The sequence below is a fragment of the Manis javanica genome, chromosome 3, assembly GCF_040802235.1.
Source record: "Manis javanica isolate MJ-LG chromosome 3, MJ_LKY, whole genome shotgun sequence".
NCBI lineage: Eukaryota > Metazoa > Chordata > Mammalia > Pholidota > Manidae > Manis > Manis javanica.
The window spans coordinates 183,726,664-183,752,472 of NC_133158.1; the positions used below are offsets into that span (position 1 = coordinate 183,726,664).

Sequence of the window (25,809 nt, forward strand, 5' to 3'; positions counted from 1 at the left end):
CAGCAAAGTTTCATTCCCCTAAAAAATATGAAGTTATGGCAAATAATATTATAGTCATTTTAGAATGATTTTGTTTTCAAATATGTTACTTACTAGTTTCTAGGATGTGTGGTATCTGCAATTAATTTAGTCACTTCATATGTTTATTTTCAATTGAAACTGCTTAAAAAGATAATCAAAATCATATATAACAAAATGAAGTGAATGGAAGTAATTTGTATATTAAAATATAAGCAGATGCAATGCAATTTCAGTTTTTTTTTCTTTAATCTCTTTTTAAAAATACAATTGACTTCAGAAAGCTTCAAAGAAGTCGTATCTATATAATAGTCTCGTACAGCATTCTGGTTGTGTGAGCAGTAATGTATGCTGTGCATTGTCCTGGGGAAATCTGAGGGCAGAATAGTTTCATGAATAATAATGCTTATTTACAGGTAAACAACCAGAATAGTAAAGTAGTTTAGCAGAGCTGAGGCAAGATATCAACCAACATGCAAAGAAACTGACAGAAGAGCCCTGAGAATAGAGACAATGTTTTAGGGTCAGACAAATCTGGATTTGAATTTCAGCTCCTCTGATCAGTTCAGTTCCTCTGATCACTTCGTGTGGGGTGTGGGGGGTGCCAACAGCTCTGGACCTTCCATTCCACTGCTTTGAAGTGATGGAAAGGAGGATAGTGCAAGTGCTTGGGTGTAGATACCAGCTTAACAGTGTTCAAGACTCAGATCTACCAATGACTAGTCATGTAACTTTCAGCACATGGTAAGTCCACATTTCCTAAATTTGCAAAGCTCTAAAATCCCAATGATTTTTATAGTTCCTCTGACTACAGCCCCCTCCTGTGCTGACATGAGCTATTTATAATCTTTTACTTATCCCAGTTAGTGTGAAGAGTTTATGTTTTGCTGCTGATACCACCCCTACCCTATTGTGATGTTATACCATGTGTGCTTCATATTGCCTTCTAAGGTAAAAATAAAAATTCTGAATTCTAAAGCTCATTAGGTACAAAAGTGTTTAACCAGACAGACACACTGTGGGACCTTGTCTCATATTTCTAAGCCTCGGCTTCCTCATCTGTGCAGTGAGAATGAAAACCATACCTGAGTTACCAAATTGTGGAGATTAAATGTCATAATGTAACTCCCAAAGTTTCCTCGTATCCTTTTGTTTTGCTTTTACTTCTGTTTTGTGGTAAGAACCCAATATGAGATTTGCCATCTTAATAAATTTTTAAGTGCATGATCCCTTACTGTTAACTCTAGGTATGTTGTACGGCAGATCTCTGAGGCTTATTCATCTTGTTAACTGTAACTTTGTACCCAGAACGTGATTATGTTTGGATAGATGTTTGTAAAAATACATGGTAAAAGAATATAGAAAAGTTTAAAATATTGATGGACATGCTTATTTATATATTTATGATCAATATTTCTTAAAAATAATACTGAATTACAGACTGTGGAAAGCACCATTATCATTCTGAACTTAATATTGCTAAAGATCTTAAATCAGCCCAGAGGGGCGGCATCCTCAGAACTTTTCACTGAACTTTCCCCATCCTCCTCCTCTCTTTGCTTTGCGTTTTTCAACCTCAGCTACCTCAGCTGTCTGCACCAAGGATGGGGTCCAAGCTGGGGAGGACGACCCTGCAGGCTGACTTTGGAAGGTCCGACTGTTCCTTGCCAGCCCGCTGCAATAGCCTGTCCCATTTCTACCTTGGTGGTCAGGATTTCAAACCACAAGTGTCTCCAAATCTGACAGGTCTTGCTTAGAGCTTTTCAAATGGCACCATTTACAGGAAACCTTACCAAAGAAAATCCAGAGATAGAAAAAAAAGTGGTTTTGTTGAAGTTACTGAACTCATGAAAATCTGTAGTGCTCCTTCTTTCTGTAAGTACATTATTTATACAATACAAATCAGTCACTAATGTTTTTAAATCGTGTTTTTATTTAGGAATATTTTGACCAAATATTTCAGAATAATTTCACCAAAAGATGACCACATATATGTCATATATGTATTTGACTTTTATCTAATTTAGATGAATATGTACACATATATTTGTTATATAAAAGGAAAGGAAACAAAATAAAATAAAAAGAAATTATATCTTTTGCACATAATATGCTCAGTAGATACTATTCACTTCATGTAGTTCTGGCTTTCAGTATAAACTGTGACCTTTTCTTTTGACTTATTCTGAAATCATGAAGGGCTTTGTAATAGGAGAGAGTGAACCAAACAGCAATTTAACATTTTCACTTCTTGTGGAAATTTTCTTTTACCAAAGAGGTAGGCAGAAATGGCATTTATGACTCAAGTGCTATTTTGAAATAAATAGGAAAAGTGTGAAATACTATAGATGTCATTATAAAATGCAAATATCACAGCAGAGAGGATTAGACATTGAGGTCTCAGCTGCACTTTTTTGAACCTATTACTTTATAAAGATAAGCACTGGTAAAAGTTTTTCTTCTTACCATTAGTAAGCCCCTTCGCCTAACCTGTAGCTATGCTAGTCTTACATAAATCATGACCCCTTTCTAAAGTTTCCCAGAGAATATTAACTGGATTGACAACAACAAAGAATTTTTAAATTCTAAGTTTAAAATCATGTGTTAATCATTTATAGACAGGGCTAGCTGAAGTAATGGCCTGGGGAGGTAAAATGAAAGCTGAAGATCAGTTGCAGAGGTACAAAAAGAGAAGGAAGCAGGTGAAAAGAAGAGAAAGGAGACTGGATGTGTTTGGGATGCGGTGGTAGAGATGGTGCTCAGTCTTGAAATCCTAACTCTGTGCGAACTCTCATATCTAACCTCCACCCAAGCAATACATCTGATTTGTTCCCGAAATACTAAAGTGGGTTTAAAATGTATTTGCATTTGCTCCTCCTCTCCCTTCCCCATTTCCAGATGTGTACCTCACTCATAGATGTGGTTTCTGACTCTGAAAAACCCTTTAGTTACCTAATACTGAATTTCCAAAACACACACTGAAAGGTGTTTTAATTGATACTTCAGTTTGAATCTCTTTTCAGCTGCAGCATTTCAAATTCAGGTTACAGAACTTCCACTCGACTAGGACAATCAAACTGGGGCAAGACTGCCAACTGTGTACTTGAATCAGAAATGCCAGGTAGTTACCATGGAGAAGGGACTTTCCAGGCAACACATGATTAGTGAAATGGACATTTTATGTGAGCAGGAATTATTAGTGGGTTTTGGTAAGCTGGGGGTTTTGTTGCAGTTATATTGCTTAGTTGGAAATAAACTAATGTCACTCAGGATCTGCATATAAGTAATTTTTTTCTCTATCTCAAAATAGTGTGTCACAGAATAGCACAGCAGGAAGCTAGCAGTGCAGGAGATGTGTGCAGGCCTGAGCAGAGAGAACGCGAGGCAAGAGCTGAATCTTACTACGATTACCCAGAGGGTCTGTGACCAATCACTTCAGAATTAGTCCTGTAGTTCAGAAGAAAGTGTTTTAAAAATACTGTTAGAAAAGTGTTAAACCTTTGCATATAACAATTGTATAAAACTAATAAATGCTTGTTGGCCAAAATATAGAAAAACATAAAGAAGCAAATAAAAATTGACTCCTATGATTTAACTACCCAGAGTTAAGTACCTTTAAATTTTGAATTTATTTCCACTAATTTTTCTGTATCTATTTTTAATGTAGTTGAAATAATGCCATATGTAAATACTATGCCTTTTTTCTTTACATTAAAATAGAACTATTTTCATAATTTGACTACAATCCTCCATTAGCATTATTTCATAGCTAAGCAATTTTAAATGGATATGTCAAATTTTATTTGTGTCACTATTACATTTGGATTACTTCTAGTTTGTCACTTTTACATACATCTTTAGGCATAAGAATTCTTTTGGTAATTTTGAGTTATTTTCTTGGAATGGATACATATATACAGCATATAACATTTGACCAAAAAATGTAATCTTTCTTTTTATCAGTGATACATTTTTTAAATGTTTAGTAGCCATTTATATTTTCTCTTTATGAATTGTTTATGTATTTGAACCATTTTATTACTGGGAACATTATTGCTATCCTTTATCAATTTATACTTTTTTGTGAAAATTTTAGCAAATGTACTGTTTTTTTGTCCAATTAAATTTTTTGTTTAGGATATTTTACAAACTGAAGGTCGTATTATTTATGTTTTATCATTTGATATATTTCCTTTGTATCTTCCATTTTTAAGCTTAGAAATTTTTTTTACCCTTTGTTATCTCTGCTTTCTTCTATATTTTGTGTATTTTTGTGTATTTTTTTTTTACATTCCAGATTAACATCTAGAATTTAGTTGATTGGACAATGTTTTATTAGACAGGAAATTTTATTGTTAGTGATTGCACTGTTTTGGACTAAAGTGGGTAGGTTTACTGGCCTATAAAATTGGAAAGGGAAACATTGCACCCGGGTATAAGAGTAGCTGGCACTAGGTACCAGAATGCTCTCTGCATTCTAAGTTCATTTTTTCCTTGCAGTTGGGAAAGGGTGACCATCTACATATGTCCTCCCAGTTTACCACCAGAGAGTAAATCCCTCCCTGCTAAAACCTTCTGAAGAAAGACTGTCAATTCAAATCACGGGTCACATGTCTACCCCCGGGGCCAAAGAGCTCAGGGTATAAAGAGGGTTAGCAGTTCCTACTTGAGCCACATGGCTGGAGTAGGAAGGGAATAGTTGGCCCCAAAAAGGAGGATGCTGCAGTTCACAGGAAAAGAGAAGGTACTAGATGGCCAAATGGATTAGGGCTTTCAGGTGGGAGGGAGGCGTCCTTGCAGCGATCTGTCTGAATCTGTTTCCCTGTTTGGAATTTGTGGAGATTGCTAATCATTCTCTCGTCCCTCCCACTCTTTCCACTTGCCCAGAATGTGGAACCAAGTGAGAAAAAAATTAACATCACACACAATTAGTTAACACATTAACGTGTTGCTTGTAAAGCTGATTGGAGAAAATAACACACCTATATTGCCCAACAGTTGGGGTTTTAATAGTAGCCCCTGTATTGCCCCCATCCTTTCATGCCACAGGCATGCCCTAGTGCGGACAGCGCCCCCTGGTGATCCCAGCATACGGATAAGCAGAGACTCTAAGCCTTCCCCGAGGATGAATGCTTCCAAGTTGGGAGGGGTTTTTCCTGATAAAGCGAATAAAATGAAACTAAATTAAGAGGATCTCTGGAAAAATCACAGTATTTAAGAGATTGATGGAAGAAGAAGGATCCTCAAGGGGTCCTCGAAAAACATTGGGGTAGGGCATTTTGATGAGGTCAGAAAAGGGCAAAGAAGAGAGGCTGCACAGGTGGGCCTCGTGTTTGTGCTGGAGGTGTGACCATTCAAGTCCGCCCACCGATCAGCATCTCTCGGTCGCTCCACAGCAACCAGAGCGGCAGCACAGAATTCAGTGACGTCTGTTTTTTTAGTGGGGCAACGTGCTCCAATGTTTTCAAAGCTGTGTCCTCATCAACAGAGGGAATCTGAAGCCTAATGACTTAACCCTAGAACGTGATGTTATCACATGTTTACTTTCAATTAGGAAAATTCAATTGAAATTTTATATTTAGCATGATTTTTTCTTCATGTTAATGCCATTACTGTGCAATAAAAAAAGCTGAATTTAATATTTGAAGCTCAAGCTGAATTTTCCTTTGCAAACTTTGTTTCTGAGTTAAGCATGTTCTGAATTATATCTTTTAGAAACTGTAGTTTTAGTTCTTATTAATTAGAAACCCGCTGAATCTTAAAGAAAGGTGTGCATGTCTATGTGTGTGTATATTTACAGAATTCCATCGTGCCACCATCTCAGGTAGCAGTGTGCAGACAGATGGTGTCTCTGCACAGTGGCCAAAGGTGAAAAAGTAGGTTATTAAAAGCCTACTTAGGAGTATATAACTTTAGTACAGTCTCATTCCAAAATTGGAACCATTGACATTTCCAAAAGAGTTGTGTTTTGAAGTGAGTGATTTAAAACTCACTCTGACCCATTAGAAACTAAGGGGCAATGAGAGTTACACATACAGTGAAAATGAAGACAGGACAGGAAGCAGACTGAAAGGAAAAACTTTGAAGAAAAATGGTGAGGTCCAAGTAAGTCACTTCTACATTTTTATTGTTTTAATGCACTAGCTAGTAGGCACAATTATTAATATAATAATATAATTGACTTCTACTCTATCAATGACTCACTCAACTCTGCATGGAACATTATCTCATTACAACTATAGATCTCTGGAGATAAAACCTCTTTTATTTTTTCATAAGAGGTGGCAAAACAGGAAAGTTTTAATCATATTGATTTAGTCTTGTGATTCTTGCTTAATTTAATTAAAAAGATAATTATTGACCACTGATTTTTCTTCTAGATATTTTCATATTCTTGTAGGTCAGTATTTCCTTTGAACAGTGGGCTTCAAACTTTGGTATGCATCAGAATCCCCTGGAGAGCTCACAACAGACTGCTTATTCCCGTCCCTGGTCTCTAACCAAGCAGGTCTAGGGTGGAACCTGACACCTGGCGTTCTTATCAGGTTTCCAGAGTAACACTGATGCTGCTGGTCTGAGAGCCATACTTAGAGAGCCAGCACTGTAGGAAACTGACTGTGACTCAAAAATAGACAGACTTGATGTGCTTACCTTTCAGATACTTCAATTCTTGCTCTAAGGTGCACCATGTCTCTGCATGTTGGCTGCTCTAAATTGGATATTTTCAGGACCTGTGGGAGTGCAGTTCTGTTAGTAAATGATGATGGCTGGGAGTTGAGCTGTTGGAAGGTCTAGAGCGACAGTTCTTTGAAAAGATCGTTTCACTAAGATCTCAGTTTAACTCAAGAGCCGCTTCTCAAAGATTTTTTGATTAGGAGAGCACTTGTAGCATTAACATGTCTAGGAAAGAAAGGACATCCTGGAAAGAAATAAACCATGCCTGCCATGTTGCATGTTTTCAGAAGCATGCTTTAGGAATTAGTTATGGTGTCAGCTGCAGAACTCAAAACTTCAGTGCTTGGCTTACAAGTGATTTCAAACAATTATCCCAAGATGATGTCTTATATTTGTGTAAATATAAGAAAATGCCTCATAGAACTATTTTGCTGAAATACACTTTTGACTCTGCAAAGGATTAAAGACTGAATTTGCTTTTCTTTTTCTTAATGCACATAGCATTGAAATGGAAAGGTACAAAAGATCATTTACACTGGGGAAAAAATAACTGACAAGCTTCAAGCACCTTTTATTAACAATATAAAATCTCAAGTGAGCACTGTGCTTGAGCCGTATACAAAGTATTACATGAAGGAGAGTGTGATTGCAAAGCTAAAAGTTATTTAGCACTCAGTGGATCTAATTAAAATGCAAAGCTTAGAGCCACCTATGAATCCAGGAGGTGGAATGGAGATAGTCTTCAAGTACATGCTTTACATTAAGAAAGTATTATTTTAAAATATTCAGTAATAAGTTTATTCCCCAATGATGTATAGCTTTGAAGATCACTCCTTCCAGAAATTCCAACTGGTATATTTTAGAAAGAACTTAGCAGATGTAAAGGTCTAGGGAGTCAGAGGAAACAGTATAAAATGAGGCTTAATGGGATGAGTTGGGTAGTAAATCAGCACTTCCCTTTATCTCTTGGATGTGACCCTAGAAGTCACTTCTGCTATGTGAAAGAGAACTTCTAAATAAGTGGTAGGCTAGTCAGGAAAATTACTTCCTATAACACTGCATTCACTGTGATTGGAACAAAGCCCCTAGATACCTTTAACCAGCTTATCTTTCTCACCAGAGGAAGAACTATATTTTTAAAATTTATCTTGCTTTTATAAATAAAATAAGATCCTGGCAGTATTATGTACAAAGTTACAGAGTACAGGCCCTGAGCAAATCAAGGAAAATTTTGGTCAATGGTTTTCTTTCAAAAATTGAACATATTTAATGTGTGTTCAAAATTTATGTTTCCTTTTCAATTTCAAATGCCTTCTCTCCAATACAAATGGTCTTAAAAGTACTTCTGTGAAAATTTCTGCAACTGATAAACTATATACTGAATACTTCACAGTGTCTTAAACCAAGAAGGAAGAACCTTTACATGCAACAGCGTGGATGACTCTCAAAGCCTTATGTTGAGTGAAAAAAGCCAGACATAAACAGTAGATTCTTTGTTATTCTTTTGTGTGAAGCTAAAGAACAGGCAAAATTAATGGAATGTGATTGAGCTTTAACTAGCAGTTGCATTATAGGAGGAAGAATTGACTGGGAAGAGGAAATAGTGAACCAAAGATACTTAAAATATGTATTTTGCTCTGGGTGTATTCATGGGTATATAAAAATGTAAAATGTTAATTGTGCTTTCTACTTCAGATTAGTACAACTCAGCAATTTTTTTATATCGTAATAAAAAATAAAGTAAAAATAAATCACTGTAAGTAATTCAAGCTGTTTCAGTGGTACAACTCAAAATATTTAAACAGTACTTTGTAAATAGAACAAAAGACAGAGTTTATACTTAGAGAAATTCAGGAAACTTGTAGATAGATGTCCAGGGACAATTTTTTCAGGAACTGGTACATAAATTATATTCTGTCCTTGTATTGGTTTTTGGACAGTTCCTAATAGCCCATTTGAAATCCATAGATTATCTGTAACTTAGAACACTTAGGATTTATCCTTTATAAGTTTTGGGTAAAAGATTAGCTAAAATGTATAGGGTTTTTCCTTTCTCTTCTTTGCCTTTATTTAAAAACAAAGCAAAATCTTTGTTCTCGCTCTCATTCACAAGTGACATGGTGATGGTATTACAAATACTGTAAGAATTGCCAGTAGATACAGACATGAGCAGTTTTAGTACCCTGTGTTCTTCCCCACTAGTACCCCAGTTCCTAATACGGAGATAGTCTACAGGATTTAAGAGGAAAAGAATTAATTTCAGAGACCCTTGAACTTCTTAGTTCTTATCTGTTTATTCACTGATGTGAAAGCTGGCCTTGCTCCCTGGAGCTTAAAGACATTGACAACACCTTGCCCAACATCTTTCCCCAGTGGAACATCTGCAGTGTTATTTTCATTTAAAAGATTTGCAATTTTCTTTTGCAATGATTCTGGATGTTCTGTAGAGTCTGAAGACTTCATCTTTGAAAATCAGTTGAAAGGTAAATTATGTCATAATAATTATTGAAAGCCTCAGTACTGGATGATACTTAATTGCTTCTTGCTTAAATGTGGTGAAAGGAGGTCAAATACATTTTAATATATTTTAATATATGTTTATATGTCTTCCTATTGTCACCAGAATTCTGCATATATAAGGCTATTGAGAGGCGGTGGGATAGAGGTGTTTTATATGACTCTTAATTGTACAAAGATTTATATTCCTATTAATTGTACAAAGATGTTATAGTAAAGAGAAAGACCCTTAGGAATTATAGGTTGGGTGTTTTAATGAAATAGAATCGCAGAGGAAAATGATGTTGAAGAGAAAAGACAGCATGCATGCAACATAAAATAAGAGAAAACTACAGGTTTACAATTAACAATTTGAGACTCGAGTAATGGTTGGTGCCTATTTTTTAACTCTGTAAAGATAGTACATGTTTCAGATAAAATTTTTTCCCGAGAATTTAGTTAAGAAACATCAAATATTTGTAGGTCTGTACAATTGTTTTTTATTATTAGGTCTCAGTTGACTTAAATTGATATTCTCAGACATTATATTCACTTATAGAAGGGTACACATTTTTGCAAGCATACTAGAAAATGTGGATTCTTTGATGAAAGAAAAGTGATAAAACTTCCAAATTGAGAATAATCAACACAATGACTGTTCAGAATCCACAGAAATTACTTATTAAGAATCTTTTTTGAAGGGGCACTTAGCTGAGAGCTGTCCCATAGCACTTTTATAATAATGGGAATGTTCTATCCAAAAAGGTAACTACTAGCCACACCTAAAACATGAGGACACAGAAAAGTCACAAGATGAAAGATAGAAAGTGATTACTCCTTGTCAAAACCAAAAACTAAAAAAAAAAAAAAAAACCAACACAAAAGCCATTGTGGCTGTAGTAATAGCAGACAAATTAGACTTTAAGTCAAATTTATTGCTAGAGATAATGCCTGACTACATATTTGTAGAAGTTTCAACTTCCTAAGGGAATATAATAATTATAAATATATATATATATATATATATATTTATAATTATTTTTATTTTATTTTATTTTATATTTTATTATAATATATATATATATTAGCTATCTTTCCAAACTTGACAGAATTACATGGAATAATGAAAAATTTTTCACACATTTCTATCAAAACATTAATAAAATTACAAAAGAAATTAACAACAATGTGAACATTTTAGCAAGATTGCTTTCCTATACAAGTAAAAATTAGTTAGAAAATCTCGTTAAAGTGCCTGAGAATTAATCCAACCAAAAATGTGCAGTATCTATGCAGCAAACTTTTATTGAAAGACATTAAAAGACTAAAATACGATTGAATAGAAAAAAATCAATTTCACAAACAGATTTTCATGAACTTGTTATGTACATACAATTCAATTCTGGGAGGAATTTTCCTACAAATTGATAAAATGGGTCCCAGATATATCTGGAAGGAAAACAAGTGAAGAATAGTCAAGAACAAAATGAAAGGCAGCATTCAAAATATTTATAAAAAAATGTTCTATTTCTTAATTTTGGTGATGGACTTAAAATTGTTTATTATTTTTTGCCCCCAAATTATATATATTTTGTGTTCATGTGCTCTATTTCACAATAAGTTATTTTAAAAAAGAATATAGTATAAATCTGAGGCTCATAGCTCTGCAACATCAAGTAAAAACTAAATATTTTATTATTATATGTATGGAACTCTTCCAATTATTATTCATTTCTAAAAATAAAATGTTTTAATATCATTGTATGCATGCATAATTTAGAAAATTTGGAAAATGCAGAAAATACAAAGAAATGAATAAAAATCATGACTCTTATCATCCAGCTTAAGCACTGGGAATGTCACTGTATTTCCAGTCTCTTTCTCTGCCAATATGTGCATCTTTTTGTGAATTTGTGGATTTTTACAGAATTATCATCATGTTATGGATCCATTTTTTTTTGTCATTACAAATTTATTGTTTCATGTATTAGGAATTTTGCAAACATATCTTTTATTGTGATAATATTTAAGTGAATGACATAGTTGATCAAGCAATTATTCAGAAATAGCAATATTTTAGGAACTAAAATGTGATAAGCAGCAGGGAGAGATTATATAGCCTGAAACATGTATCATGTTTAGGGAGTATATATTCTGAATAATCGAAAAAAATAAAGAGGAAAACCAAGGAAATATACAACTCAGACATTGATGTCAGCCTAACCATCAGTACTGTGCACCACAGCTGCCGCTGTTTGTTAATTATTAAAATAAAGTACAAAGGATTTTCCTTAAGCAATTCCCTCCCAGAAGCCATTCCCAATAATTTGTATAAATAACACATTTATTTCAACGATATCTGAGAAGATATACAATTGAACTTAATAGTATGACCAAACACTTTCTATACTGTTTGTTCTTTTAGTCTATCAATAAAATCAAATTAATCTTCAAAGTTAGGAAATATCTTGAAATGAAGGGAAGCAAAGGGGAAATTTCTGAGAGGTAGAGAAATTCTTCCCTTGAGGTCTATATCTTTTCCTGCAGCCTTGGGCTGGATCTGTTCTCCAGCAAGTGATTCTGTAAGTGCACCAATGCCAGTAACACTTGAGACTTTCCTAAATGCTGCTTTCAGTTTGTGAAATATATTCCCATTACTATCTAACTAGAGAAAATAGGAGGATGATATTTGCATTGCTATGACAACTTACATTTCTAGATTGAGATGACATTTTTGCCTGCTTAATTCTGCTTTTCATTTAGGGATAACATTTTCTACTGACTTTTAATTTTAAAAAAAGTGGGTGTGCATACAGAAGGGGAAGAACTAATATGTTAACATCTGCTTTATGTCAGACGTTGAACTGAGTTGTTTACGTGAATCATGCATACATCCTCCAAGGGCTCTGGGAAGGAGGCCTGATTTGAGAGAGGAGACTTAGAGAAATTTCAATACCTTGTTTTGCTTGAGATCAGAAAGTCATGAAGCAGTAGAATCAGGGTCTATCATGGCTCAGTGCCCCTAATTCCCAGGCCGGTGCTCTTTCGCCCCTCCACACTCATGCTTCCTTTCTGGGATCCTAGTCTAACTCTGCCCTGTAACTGACTGCAGCCAACAAACAGGCTCTGAAATACCAGGAAGGACATTGCAGTGTGCACTTTTTAAGTGTTGTGGTTGTTAGGGTTTCATTCTAAATTCCATACATAGAAAATTGCATCTAAATCAGGATTGGCTGATTATGTTCTACTCTTCAGTTTAAAATAGTTCTTCAAATGTTTTAATTGCATACATGTGCATTAGAAGATGATGCCAATTAAGTAAGCAGTAGTTGGGATTTAGCTGTACATATGATGGGGGTTTAGTTGTGTCACTGAAAGAATTATGCCTATGTTTTATTGCCATTTTACAGACATACAATGTGAAATATGCATTACAAATATTAGATTATGAAAATCAACAGTCGCTTGTTGAAAATAGGAGATATCTGTGTTGGATTATATTTTGGATATGTTGATCAAAAAAGCAAAGTAACAAACATGAATTATACTTGCAAGCCATCGAGTTAAAGTTGAGGAAATTTAAATTCAATTCATCATAGAATCTAAATATTTTGTTTATTAAAAATTGGATGGCATTTTCTTTATATTTTGTTGCAGAGATTTACTTTCCTCAAAAGAATGTGAAGACTAATGCAAAGAGAAAATTCTTTTGAAATAGACTAGAAAATTTTTGAAGTTTTGTTGAAACGTTCTATTGTTAATCTAAAAACATTGGTGTCAAATGCAGGAATGAAACAGTGAAAACTCTGTTCATTACTCCTGTCTTTATGAAGCAGCAAACAAAAGGAAGTATTTTGACATTAGAATAAAGGTGACATCATGATTTAAGCACCACACCATTTTTTCTCTTTCCCTCTTGATTTCCATCAACAAAAAGTCCCAGAAACAGTTATTGTTTGTACAGTTGGAGGACATTAGTATATTGAAATCAAGAAAATTTCTACTGGAGTAATATGGATGTAAAAGCAGAGTAGAAGCTATTAGCTAGGGACTGGTGGACTATGAAAGCAGAATGAACACCAGAGGTTTAGGTGTGAAGACAGTGCAGAGAATGACAGCAGGGGGGAGAGAAGAGTGATTGTGGAGACAGTGCAGACCTAATTTATTCATAGGCAACTGGAAGGAACCCAAAGGGAAGAAACAAACTGAGGTGTGAGATTATGTTGGAACAGTTATGTTGGCTCAGGGAGGTCGGGGAGGTCAGGGGGTGATGCCCTGGTGAACAGACCTTGCCTGGGATAGCAGAGGGGCACTCTCTCTGGGAGCTGCTGCCTTAATCTTGTCTGGAATCCTGCAAGACCCAGACTTTTCTACCAGAAGGGGTGTTCTGAACTAGTATGATGTCATATTTTTAGCATAAAAGCATTTTTGATTGACAAAAATGATTCTGAAAGGTTCCTATGGATATGTATAATTTCCAGAGTGCAAAAAATACGAAGATATTGTGAGTCCTATGCATAATTTCCTTTAAGTGAAACTGTAGCCTTCTGAATAATTTGACTGTGACATTGTTTTGGATTTTAGTAACAGTCTATGTGGGTTTGGTTATTACATGGGCCATATTATGGCAGAAACCCATCTGCAATGGAATCAATGTAATAGTAAGTCATAAAATGGCTATGTATCCAAATACCTCCCTGTCACAAGCCTCTAAATCAGAGGTGGTTCATTTTCACCTAGAAACACATTCCCATATGCCTTAGTTGGAGTAGTGAGTAAATGTGCTCCTCCTGTATTATTTTCTTTATTGTGCCTTTGAAACTCTTAAGGAGTTGGGTACTTTATTCTCATTCTGGATTCATTGCTGGAACAGCTTTCCATCCTAAGCTTATCAATAAAGGGGTAATTTTCTCACCCCCTTTGCAAAAATATAGAAAGGACACTGAAAACATGGTAAGCAAATATTCATTGCTAGGAGGTGTGAATGAGAGAGTCTTCCTGACATAAATGCTTGTCCCGTGATTACAGCCCTTGCACACTGCCAATCCTGTCAGTCGGGTGGCCTAGGAGCCACAGACATTGTGTTTTCGACCTTCATCCATTGCTGAGAGTGTAGCTCCACTCCGTGTCCCTTACTTCTCATTTCATTGCTGCCAAAGGAAACGCTTCTCTCCTCCCACTCCTGGGCCCCAGCCCTTTTGGTGTAGTTTGGGGTCATGTGTGCTACTAGAGGATGCAAATTTTATGCTCACACTGCACTTAGAAGGTCAGACTCATCTTTCCTCTGGGTCCATTTTCTAAGAAGTCTTCTTTCAATCTGTTAGTTTCTAGTTAAACTGAGCTTGATTTTACTCTGAAATGCAAGTGGATTTTATTTCAGCTTTTTGTATAGCTGAAGAGACATTATTAGCACCTAAGTGAAATTTGCATAGACAGATGAAATATTCTATCTTCTGAGACCTTATGAAACCCACCCTATTAATAATAGCTATATTAGAAGGAGACATGGATTTTTATCATTTCAGCATATTTCTTCTATCAGGTGATTAGTTTCTGTCCATATCACTGAATAATTTTAGAAAGCCAGTACCATCTGTCCTTTCAGTGCGAAGGGCATTTGATTTCATGAATAGCAACAATAAAGGCTCATTTGACTGTTTTGGAAAGATTAAAACAGTAGGAAAATAAAGCATGATCAAGCTGTATGCTTCTTCTTAAATTTTCTTATTAAACACAGTGAGCAAGTAATTACTATAGATTTCATTCTCATATTTTTTTTTTATTATTGCCAGGGCCCAAGAATGCCAATATCACCAAAAGCGACTGTAATTTCAGTTAATGATATGCCAAAATGAGAAAGTTCTCTGAAAATGTACCTTAAAGGAGAAATCGTTTGTGACTGAATCCCCAGGTTCCACATGGGTCAGTCTTCACTGCTGTTTCATGCAAAGAATAATAAGGAGAACTAAAAATAATACATTTTTATTTGCCTATCTCAAAGCAGAGCGATGGAAATTTGATATAAAGCTATCACCATTTCTCAAGATCTGCCTTTTCTCATTCCTCCTGAGCCCAAATAGCCCAGAGCCTCTCCAAAGCCTCTCTTCCTAATCCACTTTTACCTCCACATCAAAATAATCTTCAACATTCAAGCCCTTTCACATTTCTTTCTCCTTCTGTCAGCCCTGACTGAGCACACACAGTTTCTCTCTCATCTCTATTAGACAGATCAAAGTAGTATTTCTGGCTTCTTTTGGAATTTCTCTGGAATATACCCACTAATCAAAATTCTCAAATTAATTCAAGTCCAGGAGCTGGACTCAGAAAGCAAGTATCTCCATTCCTTGTAAATTGGGGCAAGAGGAAATATGGTGAATATTCCTGCATTAAGGACTTTTACTGTTTTATATATATTAATACATATGTACTGCAATATATTTCAGAAGCTATGTTGCCGTAGTTGCAATTATAGGAAAAGAAGTTCTCACACTGTGTTAATGAACTTACTATATTGACCAAGATGTGGATTTAGACTTCAGTATCAACTAACAAAGTATATAAAGGGCTTGTACATTAACTTTGAGGGGAGTACCTCATGCATGTAAGTGCTAAAAGTATGTCCATAGCATTTCTAATATGTGTTAATGAACATGTCTTTGCTTAGATATGCCCTAAAAAATGAAGTGGATATCTGAGACAGGTTTATTTTTTGTGATTTATATGGAAAAGAAATAATAGTAATGGTAATAATAATAATTTGTCAAATATATGGTTTATGCCAGTTTTTTCATGCAAGATTTAAAGGAATTATATTATTTTCCAGGATTTACAAAGGATAACTTTTCTATTATCATACTTCTAGCAAGAAGGCAGAGGTAGAGCTCAAACCCATTTATAATTCTCATTAAAGCTCCTTGTGGGTGAGTGAGTGACTGCCTCTTGTAACCAACCCTTGGTTATACCTACCAAATGCTACAAAGAGATTGATAAAGTATTTGAAAAAATGAAAATTATCCTCACCCTAGGAATTTATCATGTATTCTTTTCTGTGTGGTTTTTCTTACTGAATTGTTACTCCTGGAACTCTTCAATGTTATATTATTCCAAGTTTAATAGATAGGATTTTTACTCTTTTACTTACCTAATCAATGATTATAGTAAATAAAGCAAGATGTAACATTGAATTTCATAACATGCATGAACTTCTACTTAATGTGACCTTTTAAAACATTTTCCCTCATGATTTTCTAATAAGTGTCCAGCCAAATCCATATACTGACAGGTTTAAAAAAAAAAGGAAGCTCAAGTACTATATTTTCACATATATTAAAGTTACGAGTGATATCATTGATATTTACTCCAAATGATGTATAGATGCCTCGAACTTTTTTCATGTGCAGGTATCAAAATTACCTGACATATTTGTTAAAATGTCAATTTTGTACTGCATCACATTCCTGCTAAATATACAAATAAAAGGGGGAGAGCCAGGAATCTTCATTTTACCAAGTTCCTCAAATGATTTTGATATGCATGAAATTTTTTAAGTATTGCCTAAATTTTTTCCAGTGTGTTACTTTCCATTTATCATATTAATAACATTAATATTATATATTAGTTAACATCATTAATTTTAATGTTATATATATTAATATCAGTATTAATATAATACTGATATTAATAAATGGTTGAGTAAATAAATAAATGGAGGAAAGAGACAAATCTTTCTTGAAAAAAATTCCAAATTAAAAAAATATGGAAGGAATGAGAGAAATAGAAAATTACCATTAGAACACCTCAGTAACAATTGCTGCAAGAAGATTCATTGATAAATGTTAAGATAAGCAAGAGGTAGAGAAACAAGATGACAGCATGAGTAAGCAGTGGAAATCTCCTTCCAAAACCATATATATTTTTGAAAATACAACAAATACAACTAATCCTAAAAGAGAGACCAGAAGACACAGGACAACAACCAGCCTACATCCACACTTGCGAGAACCCAGCGCCTCATGAAGGGGGTAAGATACAAGCTGCGGCCCGGCGAGACCCAAACACCCCTCACCCCAGCTCCCGGGTGGGAAGAGAGGAGTCAGAGTGGGGAGGGAGAGGTAGCCCAGGACTGCTAAACACCCAGCCCTAGCCATCCGTACCGGAGCACAGACACGGTGTGTGCGTGGGGTGCTGGAAACTAGGGAAACAGGACAGTAAGACCTGTGAGCGGGTCCCCACAGTGGGTGCCCATGGGACAAAGAAAAGTGAGTGCTTTTTGAAAGTCTTAAAGGAAGAGGGAGTCCACAGCTGGATGGATGTGCCCCAGGACACTTAGCCCAGCAGCTGGGAATCCCAGGGAACTCTGGGCACCTGAACCCCTGCAGCACAGCTTGGAGGCCCCTCACTGTGATAAACAGCCTCCCGCCTGTTCCTCCTCCAACGCAGTTCCAGCATATCAGAGCAGTAGTCCGAGGCAGGCCACGCCCACAGCAACTGCAGAGCTAAATAAACTCCACAGCCGCTGGGCAAGATCAGAAGCCCCATCTGCACACAGCTGCCCAGCACAAGCCGCTAGAGGCTGCTGTTCTCCCAGGAGAGGAAGGCCACAAACTGACAAGAAAGGACTTTCTCTTACCCAACACATGCGCCAGCTCCCCAAAAATATATCTATCACCATGAAAAGGCAGAAGAAATTGATACAGACCAAGATCACAGAGGCAAACCCTGAGAAGGAGATAGGCCTAACCAGTCTTCCTGAAAAAGAATTAAAAATAAAGCTCATAACCATGATAGGAAGGCCACAAACCAACAAGAAGGGATGTTCTCCCAGCTGTCACTCGTGCCAGCTCCACAAACTATCTCTATTAGCAGGAAAAGGCAGAATTTGAGGCAAACAAAGATCACAGAGTCGACACCTGAGAAGGAGATAGACCTAACCAATCTTAATGAAAAAGAATTCAAAATAAAAATCATAAACATGCTGACAGAGCTGCAGAGAAATATACAAGAGCTAAGGGATGATGTCTGGAGGGAGATTACAAAAGTGAAACAATCTTTGGAAGCATTTATAAGCAGAATAGATAAGATGCAAGAGGCCATTGATGGAATAGAAACCAGAGAACAGGAACACATAGAAACTGATACAGAGAGAGACAAAAGGATCTCCAGGAATGAAACAATTTTAAGAGAACTGTGTGACCAATCCAAAAGAAACAATATCCACATTATAGGGGTACCGAAAGAAGAATAGAGAGAAAAAGGGATAGAAAGTGTATTTGAAGAAATAATTGCTGAAAAATTCCCCAAACTGGAGGAAGAAATAATTGATCAGACCATGGAAGTGTAGAGAACTCCCAACAGAAAGGACCCAAGGAGGACAACACCAAGAAACATAATAATTAAAATGGCAAACATCAAGGACAAGGACAGAGTTTTAAAGGCAGCTAGGGAGAGGAAAAAGGTCACCTACAAAGGAAAAACCCATCAGGCTATCATCAGACTTCTCAACAGAAACATTACAGGCCAGAAGAGAATGGCATGATATATTTAATGCAATGAAAGAGAAGGGCCTTGAATCAAGAATACTGTATCCAACATGACTATCATTTAAATATGAAGACGGGATTAAACAATTCCCAGACAAGCAAAAGTTGAGGGAGTTTGCCTCCCACAAACCACCTCTACAGGGTATTTTAGAGGAACTATTCTAGACGGGAGCACTCCTAAGACTAAATAGATGTCACCAGAGAAAATAAAATCACAACAAAGAAAGCAGACCAACCAAATACTAACTAAAGGCAAAAGATAAAATCAACTACCCACAAAAGCAGTTAAAGGAAGCACAAAAGAGCACAGAATAAAACAACCAACATATAAAGAACAGAGGAGGAGGAATAAGGAGAAAAATAAAGAATGAGCACACAGTGTTTAAAATAGTTCAATAAGTAAATTAAGTTAGGCAGTAAGATACTAAAGAAGCTAACCTTGAACCTTTGACAACCACGAATCTACAGCCTGCAATGGCCATAAGTACATGTCTTTCAATGATCACCCTAAATGTAAATGGACTGAATGCACCAATCAAAAGACACAGAATAATAGAAAGATAAAAAAGCAAGACCCATCTCTATGCTGCTTACAAGAGACTCACCTCAAACCCAAAGACTATAGGAACAAAGAAAGACTGAAGGAACAAAACAGCAGCAGAATCATAGAACCTAAGAATGGACTAACAGTTACCAAAGGGAAAGGGACTGGGGAGAAAGGGAGGGAAGGGAGGGATAAGGGTGGGGAAAAAGAAAGCGGGCGTTATGATCAGCATGTATAATGTGGCGGGGGGGGAGCATGGGGAGGGCTGTGCAACACAAAGAAGACAAGTAGTGATTCTACAGCATCTTACTATGCTGATGGACAGTACTGTAATGGGGTTTGGGGGGGATTTGGTGAAGGGGGGACCCTAGTAAACATAATATTCTTCATGTAATTGCAGATTAATGACAACAAAATAATTTTTAAAAAAAGATAAGTAAGAAAAACTTTAAGGAGAAACAGGATATTTGTATAGCCTCAAAGTATCTCCCCAAAATATTTATTAATAATATGGTGGTTCTAACATATTGCCATGAGTTCTTTTGTTCCATTCCCTGCAGAACTTATGTCCCCACCTCCGGATGTAGGGAAAATACTCTATACAGAAACCTGGCATACACCACCTTACCAAGTGGTCCAGGTCAACCAATAGCAATAATTCATATTACTGATAGCGTGTACTTTCTGAGGTGATGCAGTGAGAGGCACCACTTTGTGGTGCTCTTGCCCTAAATCCATAATCCTAGTCTAATAATAAGAAAATAATAAGACAAAACCAAATTGGTAGGCTTTCTACAGAATACCTATGTAGTTCTCTTCTAAAGTGTGAAGGTCATGAAAAACAAGGAAATGGTGAGAAACTTGTACAGATCAGAGAGCAAGGAAACATGTTGAGTAGAGGCAGTGTGGTGTCCCTGATTGGATCCAGGAACAGGAAAACACATTAATGAGAAAACTAGTCAAATCTGAATAAAGTACCTGGTTTAATTAAGAGTAGTATACATATATTGATTTATTCATTTTGGTAAATATATTTAGGTAAAATGTTAACATTAGGCTAAGCAGAGTGAAGAATATACAGGAACTCTATTATCTGTGTTAACTCTTTTATTATCTTTGTAACCTAAAATCATTACAAAATCAAAAAGTTGTTTTACTATATAATGAATTTAACATTTAGTGTGCCAGGAATATTAGAAAAACTCATTATTTTATGAACACTAAACATTTATTTATTCTTGATTTTATATATTTACTATAATGTCTTATTACTGTCAATGTTTAAAAAAACAGTAATTTCCATCATTTTATTATTATTCATCATTTATGTGAAAATATATATGCAATTTTAGATGTGATACATAATTTTATAAATGTATATAGATAGATTTCTACTTAATTGCCATATTGAAGTACCATTTTAGGAATAATTTTCAGTGTCTAAAACTTTAAATCTATCTCAAATCTCATCTGAACTTAAACACACTTAAGCTAAAAGCTTCTGTACTTAGCAATTAAGTTTCCACTAAAGATTTATAAATGTTGAAATGTGGAGGAGTCCCAGAGTAACTGTTAGAGTTTCCTAATGCTGTTGTAACAAGCGACCCAGACTCAGGGGCTTCAAACAGCACAAATTAATGATCTTACACTTCTGGAGGTCAGAAGTCCTAAAACCAAGGTGTCATTAGGACTAAATTTCTTCTGGAGTCTCTAGGGGAAATCCATTTGCTTGCGTGTTCCAGCTCTAGAGGCCACCTGCATTCCTCGGCTCCAGGTCCCTTTCTATTGCTTCAAAGTCAACAATGAATCAATCAGTCGCTACCCCACCCCTTCTCACAGGTGCTTCCACCAGTCACATTTCTTACCCAACTCTGACCCCCCCTTCCTCTCTTCTACAGGAACTCTTGGTTATATTGGACCCATTATGGTAATCAAGAATAATCTCACCATCACAGAATCCTTAGTTTATGCGCAAAGTCCTTTTTATCAAGTATGGTAACATATTCACAGGTATGGGGTATTTGGATGTGGCCATATTCACTCACGGGGACATTATTTGTCTTTCACAGTGACTATCCTTCATCTGACATTCATTTAATTGGGGGTAAACTTGTTACTTTTAAGCACTTGACAGATACTGTGGGAATATATTAGCTATTACTGCCTCTTCTAACAAAGTGAAAAAAACTAGCATTTCACTTTTATTCTTCAGTTAAGACACTAACAACAACAGAATATTGTACTCCTGCATATTCTCACATCGTGTATTATACGTAAATTTTTTTTAGAATGAAGGGGAAAAAGCTATTGTCTTAATTTTGTTTTGGTTGTGGCTAAATGAGAATAATAAAAGCATAATTCCAGATCAATATTTGACAATACTGCTATACAGAAAGACTCATTAACTATGACTGACTATTAGAGTGTGAAATACCAGTTCCTTTAGATGAAATGCCTGTCATGCACTTTGAATCCGAACAAGCTATAGAAAGGGGACACCTGTATGAGAAACTGTGGGGAAATTTTCAAGTTGTATACTAATACAGTTGGGGGACTAATGCCATTTATGTCATTTATTCCGTGTGATAATGGAGAACTGCATGTTGGAATACTTAATTTTTAATCACATGAAGTTCTAAAATCTGTGACTCTGATTTCTAGCAACACTAGACCTGCAAACTCAGTGCGACTCAATGTAACTATTTTAGAGTTAAGACTAGCATATCTCTTGTCACCAGGTGTTTATGCACACATTCCTTCATTTGGCAGTAAATATCTTGGCTGATTCAAAAGAATATTGATTAAGAGCAGGTAGTGTTTTATAAGATCCGAGGTTGAGAGGCTTACAAATCAGACAGAAATCTTTTCATGTGGGATTTGAATTTCTCAGCAAGTGCTTGAAACACATAAATCAAAAAATATCTGAAGTGGGATATATACTGGTGGGAATCACAGATTTTCTATGAAAAAGTTGCTGTTTGGGGGAAAAAAATCCCTCACTTGAAAATTAATTGTTAGGGGAACATATTTATTACATTTTTTATTTGCTAAGCATTAACAACTATTTAATGATTACTGATTTCAGCAGTTCCTATAAAAGGGCATTGTTTACTAGGTCTTATTTTTTCAGAAATGAAAAAATAAGCAATATGAAAGTTATCAAAGATCACATATCAATGGCAAAGGTGAAAATAACTTGCCATCCAGATTTTCAGTCTGTGAATTGGCAGAGTTGTTTGTCCTGGAGCTCCAGGATAAATGTTCCTGGGGTTCCAAAAAATTTCAATAAATTTATGATTTCTCAGGCATAAATATTCATCCATCCATCAGATCATTTCATCTGCCTCCTAAGGGTATCAAACAACACCCCAAAAGAAAGGATCACCCCATTTGAAGACATTTAGTCCTCTTATGGGTATAGATTAGCTAATATTATTATACGTAACAAGATGAAACTTTTAACTATGCTTTTTTTGCCACTTAAGAAAAACCATTTCAGAATACCTAAAATTTTGGCTATAAACATTCATTTTACAAAAACGAAGAAAAACATTAATGAATATTAAATAGAGTAGATGTCCCCTTTACCAGCATAGTGAAGACCAGTTTGTGGTGGATTCATGGAAAAAGTTGATTAAAATATCAAAATTATATAAAGGTATGTTCATTCACTACATTTTTGATGATAAACATTTCCTTTAAATACAGAGGCTTCTACTGGATTTCTTTGCTTAGATCATTTATGATTTGTAATTTTGTGATTTTAGTCCATTTAAATTGAATCAGAAGTTTAAAGACATTTATTTAAGAAAGAAGAAACACCCTGAGATCCAAATTCTTCTGAATATTAACACTGTTTAATCCATTCTTTATATTTCCTTCATACACACCTATTCAAAGGTTTTGTAGGTACTAAACCTTTTTGTATACTTCCAAACATACATAATTTTCATGTAAGCAAGTCATTTTATAATTGTAGCATAACATTAATTAAATGATGTGATTAATGCTATCTGAGAAATAGCTAACTTGCCTCAAAATCACCTTTCTTCTTCTATGTATGCAAGATTGTATTTCCAAATATCCCTTGCAGTTAAAGGAGGCCATGAAAAGAAACTCTGCCCAGTGGAATGTGAGGTGTGTCAGTTACCTGCTGGCCTGACCCACCGCACCTGCCGGGACCCAGTGTTTGTGTGTCCTTTTTCACTTCTTGCTGACTGCAGGCAACAAGCCAACTGCCTGGCACTGCGATCTGGAAAACTGTACACGATGTTCTGTTAGTTTCACATTTGATGGAATTTTGACCTGCAGTATCTAGAAAGGAGTGCGAAGTGCCGCACAAGCCCATAGATCTAGGAGAACTAGCGAGAAAGAGCTGTGTGTGTTGGCTGCTGCTCCATGCTGTGAGCAAGATAGTACCAGAAAGAGACAAGTTTTGCCTGGTTGGCAGGCAAACAAAAAGACTGGAGAGAGTTTGTAAATATAGAGCCAAGAAATTTTGGAAAAGCTAGTAGATTTTGTACCTCAAACAATAAGAGAAATTGTACAAAAATGTTTTAGATGCCCTCTTCACAATTTGGCATTTTCCTACAAATAAAACTAACTTCAAAACAAAACAAAACCCTAAATTTAAAGTAAATGTACCTTCCCCACTTCTCTTGCTGTTGCGGTAGAGGCTGATGATTCACATCCAGGGGCAGGACTCATACAGGGAAAGCAAAGCACACTAGGTACAAAATTTAAAGACGCACTCACCCTGAGGAGGCGGCCTGCACATGCGCGGCGCGGAGAGCAGGCACCCCTGACGTTTTACACCACAACCTCTGACATTTTACTCCGCAACCTTCTCCCATCTTTCGCCCTGGTCGCCACCTTGTTCCTCCCTGAGATGTGTACCCTGAGATTTTGTTTCAGAAGCTGCTGGAACATGACCAGGAGATAGAACTGGTGGAGGTGGTAACAGAAGCGGTGTGGGCACAGCTGCGGGATGGTTTTCCCCTCCCAGCCTGGGAAAGGTCACCTTGGTTCAGGAGAGTCCCCAGCTGTGAAAGAGTAATAATAATTTGTACATCATGGGCGCAGAGGTGGAAAAATATATTAATCTTCTACTCTTCTAAATTCTCAGCTAGGTCCTCACAACAAAAGACAGATTAACAAGAGGAAAGCATGCACACTGAATATAAGGTTTACTTGAGAGGAAAAAGAGTATGCAAAGAAGAGGTTAAACCTATTGGGAGGTTTGATGAAGAGTGGAAAGATGTGGAAAAATGTGGTAGTGTCAAAAAAAAATGGGTATGAACTAAATGTAGTAAACTGGGGGAAGCAACACTGCCTGGTCTAGGCATCTAGGAGATGAGGATGTTGCTTTCTTCCGGTACAGGGAGGGTGCCTCTCACAGGAGGGTTTGATGACCTTCATGGGGAAGGTCAGAAAGTCCAACCTGCACAAGTCATTTCTCAGATTCCTTCAACTTAAAATACTTAATAGGCCATGGTGCTGTATTTTGGGGTATAGCATTCGTTAAACCTTGTCATGAGCTAATTTTTAAAAATTAAATATTATCTATATAACAACATAGTGCAAGGCATACATTAGATAATTGATAGATATTAACTTTTTTGTTAACACTATTTATTATCATGCTTTTGACCTTTATGTTGAAATGACCAAAGTAATGTCCCTTGTTCTTTTCTTTCTGGTTTGGCCTTGTACTATTACTTTAATAATCTGGGTCTCTAACCTATCCTTTTTTTTCCTAGTCCAAGTTTCTTATATCAATAAGCTACTGGGCACCTCAGTTCCAGTAAGACTCAAATTCTGAACTTCCCCTGTAGGAGGCTAGAGTCCTAAATCCCAGGCCCAGCATTTCCCATCCCTTCTCCCTGATGACATTAAGTACTTGCCTGTCTTCACAGCATGTCCTTGCATTCCTACTCTCCATCCCCGAGAATATGTACCTGCTCAGCCCTGTCTGTTTGCAGGGACCTTCCCAATACTGACTCTGAATCACCACATGCCACCTGTTGATATATTACTGGATAATGTCAGCCTGCCTGAGGACTTTTTCCATTGCTTACTAGTAGCCATACCCTGAATATCTATCTCATCCCATGGGGGTTATCTTTGAATCAGATTGCATGGGTTTCTTCCTATCCCTTTTTTTTCAAGAATTGTAATAATGTTAAAGCTATTCTGTCCTAATTTAGAACAGATTATTTTTCTCCTCTGAGTCAATAACAACAGTTTTCTCAAGTAAACCACAAAAGAAAAACAAAAATGTCCTTAAATTGTATGTATAATATTTTTTCTAGATATTTGAGCATATGTACCAAGAAACTGCAGTGTGATATGAGGGGTGCCTATTGCTTTTAGTGGTTTGATCTAAAGGTGAACATCATATGCAGCAGCTCAAAGGAAAAGATACCTCAGATGTAAGCCTGAACAAAGCACTGAATTTATCTCATTTCACCTTGGTAAGAACAGAAAGAACACTCTGGAATGCCAAAGACAGTTTTCTTACGTGAATGACAGTGTGAA

At 36.1% G+C, this 25,809-nt stretch overlaps 1 protein-coding gene and 1 long non-coding RNA gene across 2 annotated transcripts in view; one reads left to right on the forward strand and one right to left on the reverse strand.

Annotated features, from left to right (window-relative positions):
- The window catches only part of LOC140848237 (uncharacterized), a 42,981-nt gene extending 19,013 nt beyond the window's left edge, over positions 1-23,968 (reverse strand). Inside the window, exons 1-2 of the long non-coding RNA XR_012128804.1 lie at positions 23,917-23,968; positions 6,670-6,749 (exon numbers count right to left, since the gene is read on the reverse strand). This is a non-coding gene — a long non-coding RNA (uncharacterized lncRNA). The remainder of the gene's footprint in view (positions 1-6,669; positions 6,750-23,916) is intronic.
- The window catches only part of MARCHF1 (membrane associated ring-CH-type finger 1), a 937,042-nt gene that overhangs the window by 669,208 nt on the left and 242,025 nt on the right, over positions 1-25,809 (forward strand).